The sequence below is a fragment of the Lactuca serriola genome, chromosome 2 (genome assembly GCF_051521515.1).
Source record: "Lactuca serriola cultivar US96UC23 chromosome 2, Lser_US96UC23_V15, whole genome shotgun sequence".
In the NCBI taxonomy this organism is placed as follows: Eukaryota; Viridiplantae; Streptophyta; class Magnoliopsida; order Asterales; family Asteraceae; genus Lactuca; species Lactuca serriola.
Window position 1 is genome coordinate 100525651 of NC_136409.1, and position 6863 is coordinate 100532513.

The following is a 6863-nucleotide window of genomic DNA, read 5'->3' on the forward strand; positions in this document are numbered from 1 at the left end:
CTTCGGATTTTCAAATAAATTTCAAATCCTCTCCGGAACATTTCTCTCTTTGGAACTGCCTCAAAAGAATAAATTCAGAACTTGCCATTGTACCTATCGGATCTTAGTCATCCCTGATTTACTCATCTTGAATACCAAAAAGTTTTACACTGAACTGTCAGCAACGGTTGCTTTTCAGAATCCTTATCCATTTGTCCTTGATCCTCGAGCCATGACTGTACCATCTCTAAAAGCAAAGATCATATCGCCGGTTGCTATTCCATTTTCAACTTCGAACCACTCAACCTTTCACGTTTCTGTCACCCCAACCCCCAAGAAGGTATAAACTCATTTAATGCAACCTGTTCAACTTCAGATCCTCATCATTACCTTTTTCAACCCGACCCATCTTCCCTTACCTATAAATACTCTCTCGAATACTCACTTTACCTCTTTATGCTCACTCAACTGCAATTATCCAAAAAACCCTCGCTGTTCTTCGTGTTCTTCAAGCACTCATCCCTCTTCAACAATGGAGTCCTCACAAAACCCAACCAAAACCACTTCCACTCCTAAGAAATCAATCGCAAGAAAGAAGTCATCAAAAGGCTCTAAAGGTTCATCTTCTTCTGCAGATCAAGAACCCTTCTTGAGAGACACAACCCAATTGTTCTCTCTAAACCCATTGGACTACGATGAATCGATCAGAGTAATGATCGAGTTCATCGCTAACCACCCCATCTCCATCCCACTTACCAAAATCCCTGTTCCACCACTACCACTTCATCATCTCCACCATGTATTCACAAGTATCAAGCTTGAAGATGGCGTTCTGGAAGCCACGATCATTGGAGATCGCTCTATTCCCATCTACAAATCGACCTTTCTCAAGGAGATTGGTGTCAAACCTAATCCCAAAGGTTTCAAAGTCGTTGAACCAACGACTAAAGAGTTCTAGACGTTTATGTGATACATAGGCTACACTCAAGATTACCGGGCAAAATACTTCAAGAAAAGTGTTGTCTCTGGGTTATGGACTGCCTTGATGCATCTCATCATTCGTGGTTTGTCTGGCAAGCACGGAGGAACGGACACCTTAAGTAAGGATTGGTTGAACGTCGTCTTCAACATCTACTCCGGACGTAACAACACCGTTGATCTTCCTAAAGTATTATGGCAAGACTTCTGCAAGTTTGCCATTAAGAGAAAACCATACGAAATTTCAAGCCCTAGATTTTGAGCTTTGACGATAGAACAGATCTTCAAGGAACTCAATATCCCCATTCCGGTGAACACCATTCCTCTGGAGGTATGTATTTCCTTCAAACTTGTTAAGGCTTATAGAATTCCGGACCAATCTTCATTTGGTCCGGACAGACGACTTCCGGACCACATGTTGGCTATCATCCCTTCCGAATCTCCTTAATTAAAACAACACTTAGAGACTTCAGTTGTGTTCGACCCAACACAACTTGCCCTGGTCTCTGTTGAACCCACTTTGGAAGAAGCCAACCCTGATATGTCCGGACCCAAACCCAAAAAATCGGCCAAGAGAAAATCTTCTCCCAAAGAGCCCAAGGCCAAAAATAAAACCAAAGTCAGTGCCTCCTCTCCACATGAGGGCACCCATGACATTCTGGGTGATTGTGGCCATCCGTACACTCCCCCTGTCCACTCATCCTAGGTACCCCTCGATGTTTCAACATCACACGAACACATTCACGGGGAGTCTCCACATAATCCACCCTCACCCTCTCAAAAGGGTGATGTGGGTATTAAACAAAGTTCCTTGCAGCCCCCTGGAACACACCCACGTGTCAAGTTTGATATTCCCATCATTTCCTTCGCACGCACACACTCCAGAACCACTGTTCCGGACCCCAAGCATCCGGAAGGAGGAGTAGTCCCTCCCACTTCTGATGCCTCAACTAGTTTGATACCCGGAAGGAGTAAAGGACGACCAAGGGTAAATGATCCCGATTGGACAAATTATGTTAACAGGGCTGCATCCAGGCGTTCGGATCTCACCCGAGCTCAAGTGTAATCCACTCTTATTTCAATGAGAAGTAGGGCCATTCAGAGCAAGTTGCCCTATACTCCTCCTACTGACGCTGACGCAGATGATGCACTTAGTTCCACACAACCTCCTATCACCACTCATCAATGTCCTTTCCACATTTGTGACAACCCCAAATCTATTGCCGTTACAAATCCCATCATCACTAACGGAATACGTCGCTATATGTATATTTTCTGTAATATTTGGAGTCGTCAATAAATAATTATCTAATTATTTATATGTCTTGATATAATCATAAGTAAATATAACTTGTATGTGTTAACCCACCACACATTCACTCTCTCTCACTACTTTCTCTCTCTAGACCCGAACCCGACTCCAAAACTGCAAATTCCGGCTTCCAAACGTAAGGATTTATTCCCTATCTTTTTCTAAACATACCTCATTGTAATTAGAGGCCAAAAATCATAGAAAACAAGGATCAAAAGGGAGTTTACGGCCTAATAAGCCCTTAGGCCGTAAACACCTAAAAACCTGCCAAAACCCCCGTTTTTCCTTCCTTTAAGCTAGTATACTAATTAAGGGATTTACCTAGGAGAGTTTGGACATTAAAACATAAAGATTTGTGGCCTAAAAAGGAGTTTACGGCCCAAGCTTATGCTTAGGCCGTAAACACCCAAAAAAAATCTTGGATTTAAGTCCCAAAAACTCATCTAGGGTGTTTAGTAATTTAGCCTTGACACTAGGGAATGTTTAAGTACATCAAACAACACCATTTTAGGACAAAATGAGGAGTTTATGGCCTAGCCTAAGCTTGGGCCGTAAACACCCAACAAGTTGTGCCAAACAAGTCCCAAAACTTATCTAGGGCATGTAAGGAAATTAGCTAAGGCCCTAGGAAGTGTGTTGTACCATTAAACATCTCATTTAGATGCCAAATGAAGAGTTTACGGCCAAGGCTATGCTTGGGCCGTAAACTCCCCAATAATTATGCCAAATTGTCCCAAAACTCCTTATAAGGCCTTCTAGTATTTATCTAAGATGAGGGAAGGGGTGTTGTACCATTTAAACAACCATTTTGAGGGATTAAATGGAGTTTACGGCCTAAGAACAAGCCTTGGCCGTAAACTCCCCAAAATGTCACCAAATGAGAGTTTAGACCCTCCATATTAGTTCAAGACACTTGCTAGTAAATTAGGGAAGTGAAATAAGGCATTAATCTTACATTTTGGAGGACCACATGAGTTTACGGCCAAGCCTAGGGGGCTTATGGCCGTAAACTCCCAAGGAGTGGCCTTTGGGCCGTAAACTCCAAGGGAGTGAGCTCATGGACCCTCCCGTAAATCATTCTTGGCCTTGTACCACTCCCGGGAACCCCTTCTAGGCCCTAAAACCCCGAAAACGATGCTAGAATGTCCAAATACTATAATGAAAAGCATAAGATGATTAAATTCTTGTAAAATACATATTTCATATGACATTAGGGTCCTAAAAGGTGCTCCAGTCGTTATTTGGTACCAAACGCTCAACCGACACTTTTACCCGATTCACCTGATTTACGCGATTTCAGGTGAGTTCATACCCCTTTGATGAACCTTTCAAATGTTTTAAATGTTTTAGGGGGGAGATACAAGTTGCTTATATATGTTTATGGAAAGTTTTACAGAATGATTTTCCACTTTATGAGGATTAATCACATGTGATTCACTATCCTTAGTTCAAATCACATGTGATTTATCACTATGCCTTAAACAGGTTTATACATTTTCAAAACTATTTTGGACAGGCAAGCTAGATTTTAAATATTCTTTTGGAAAAATACTTTTATTAAATCAATTTTCTTATAAAATGTAACCACACTGATATATTTATATAAGTAAGACTTGGAGGACTTAGGATCGATATCTCGCCTTATTTCCTGTTCTTGTTTGATTGTGGGCCTAGGGTAGTAGTTATCCGTCCGACTGTCGTTGATTTCTTAGTTATATAACTTGTATATTAGTATGGGACACGAATATTCCTCCTTTCACTAAATACTAAGGTCACTAACATGTCAAGAACCATCCACACTTAGTTAACTATAATAGGTATAGTTAATGTTGCTACTGCTACTACTCGCTAAAGTCACTACTCTCTACACTATAATACTCACTATTACCATACAATACACTAGTAAGAGAATACACTATGATCAATACTATAATATTACTACACTATAACAAAAGAGAAAACACTAAACAAACAATAATACCCTAGCCCACTACGAGTTACTCTATTCGCTACCCACTACGCCCGAAGTTTTCCGACTGGAAGACGACACTACACGTATAGATCTATACGGGGCAGACGCTATTACATCCCGACTGTTAATTTCAGTCCGCGCCGTGCAGGCCCAGGGATGCCACTACTTCACCATACTGTGCATGACCGGGAAGGTCATGGAATCCTTTATTATCCTCACTATTAGTAATATACAGGGAGTACACTATAACTATACTAAAATATTACACTAAACGCTAAACTACATCCCGAAGTAAGTAAGTATCTATCACTAAAGGAAGCTTGCACCTCTATCACTGATTACATGCTTAACCTATTCTATCACATTACTAATTGGAGAATTGCTAATATACTTTTACAATAAACTGTTTTCAAAGATGAAGATTGCATACTTTTAACAGATTTTCACTTACAAGGTATTTTCTGGAAAATATGGGATTTTCTAGGTTTTCTACTGCTGATGAATATCAATGGCACATTTTCCTCACTATTGCTTTTTATACAAAACTCACACTAAACTCTTATGAACTCACCAGCTTTATGCTGATATTCGTTTTCAAAATAACTTGTATCTTCAGGTCAAAGATAGACAGGTATAGACGCAACAATTCTTGGAGAAGGTGGAGCATACAAGACCCGTCTCTTATTTTTGATTTACTTTTAGTGATTGTTGAACATTACAAAACACACTTGTAATTAAATTCACTATGTAAATGCAATGGTTGTATGTTTCTTGTTTTTACTATTATGCAATTGTGATGATACTGTACATGACGTCCTCCACCCCGAAACGTATTCCGCCGTTATCGGTTTTGGGGTGTGACAGATTGGTATCAGAGCATTGTTTATAGTGAATCAAGTATATCAACCTATAAAAGATATATGAACAATAAACACTTCGGGACTAAAACACTCTGACCAAGAATATATACTGTTATGTATCTAAAAGATCTAACTAAGTATATATATATATATATATATATATATACACACATCACTATAAAACACGGAAGTCAGTATCATCCTAGAACAGAACGAAAGTATTAAGATTGTTGGGCAGCACAATTGGGTTTAGAGACATATAGTCACATTCAGGGTGATGTAGCCTGATCAACTACGTTTTCCTGAGAGTGACTAGCATGTGCCTAAGTTTGGTTGTGATGTTGCAACAAGTCTAAAACTTACCAACAATTCCATAATAACACTACCATAAGAATACTATAGGAGTATTATGTATCTCTAGATTTTACGTATGTGATAACAAAAAGGGGTCGTTACTAGTAGGACAATAGTTGCTAAGTGGATACATCACGATTACATGTGATTAAGGCATTATAGACTCTGAATCTGCAGCCTTTGCTTCATTCACTGTTCTTGTTTGATTGGGGGTCTGAATTTAGGGTGGTTTATTCGAAGGACTATCTTGCTTCGATTACATGTAATTGGTATGCACTATGCAAGTATTGGGTCGACTAATAACGATTTATCCTGTAAGTATCTTAGAATAGTACGTCTATTAATCCTCTTTTCCCCCTTTCTCGCGTAGATAGCATGGCTGGCTTCCACCTACCCGGCGATCCGTACTTTCCGAAACAGGGCAATGGAGGATGGCTCGAAGAGGAGTCAGACGACGATCACCCGATTCCTTTGGATGATCATCATGCTGAAGGCTTCTCGGATAGCTCGAGCTCCGAGCCAAAAGTCAACAACCAACCTCCTGAAGCCTCGAACCCTAACCCCCGTCTGGCATTTCAGGGCCCCACTCCTATGTGGGCAATATCCTTGCATCGATGGAGCGAGGAGCAGGGTCAGCCCTTGCCTTACAATGGAGACCGAAGCTTATACAGCATAAGCGAAGGAGGATCAGCGGATTGGGTTCTGCCCATCATGATCCGAAGGATTGCTAGGAATGTTGAGCAAAGTCAAGCTGCTATTGGTCGAGTTGTAGAAGTGGATGCCAACTCAAATCTCAACACTGTTCGCATTCGTCAGCTCGAAGAAGCCGTGGATAGGACAAGGAGGACCAACGAGGTTCTGCAGCATCAGTTGGCTGCATCCCGAGCTGAACTTAGGGAAATCCGAGCACGCCAAAGGACTCATGATCGACACCTTCAAGAAGTTATGCGTCAACTAGCGGATCTGAGGATTCGCCCAACAAGCAACCGTCGCCAGTAGAAGACGTCTAGTTACCTCACTCTTTTGTTTAAAGGACTAGCCTTTTTATCTCTATGTTCCATAGGTCTCTTGTCTGTAAGCATTCCTAGTTTAAAAGTACTCTAGTTGAACCTCTAAACTGCCAACATTTTCTCTATGGTATGATGTAAGACCTACTGCTAGGTCAATTTTCATGAACTTGTGTTGCATCGTTAATACCAGTATATTGGCAGTTGATTTCCCTCTTGATATGTCTCTCATACTGATCTTGGATTATTCGCAATAGGCTCTTACTATTGCTATCATTTCTATGGTTTTCCAGTGAAGGATGCCTCCTCGAAAGCGTCCAAACCGAGGAAGACTAGCTACTCAAACCCCTCCTCCACCACCTCCTCCTCCTCAGTTCGATCCGGTGTTGTTCCAAACGGCT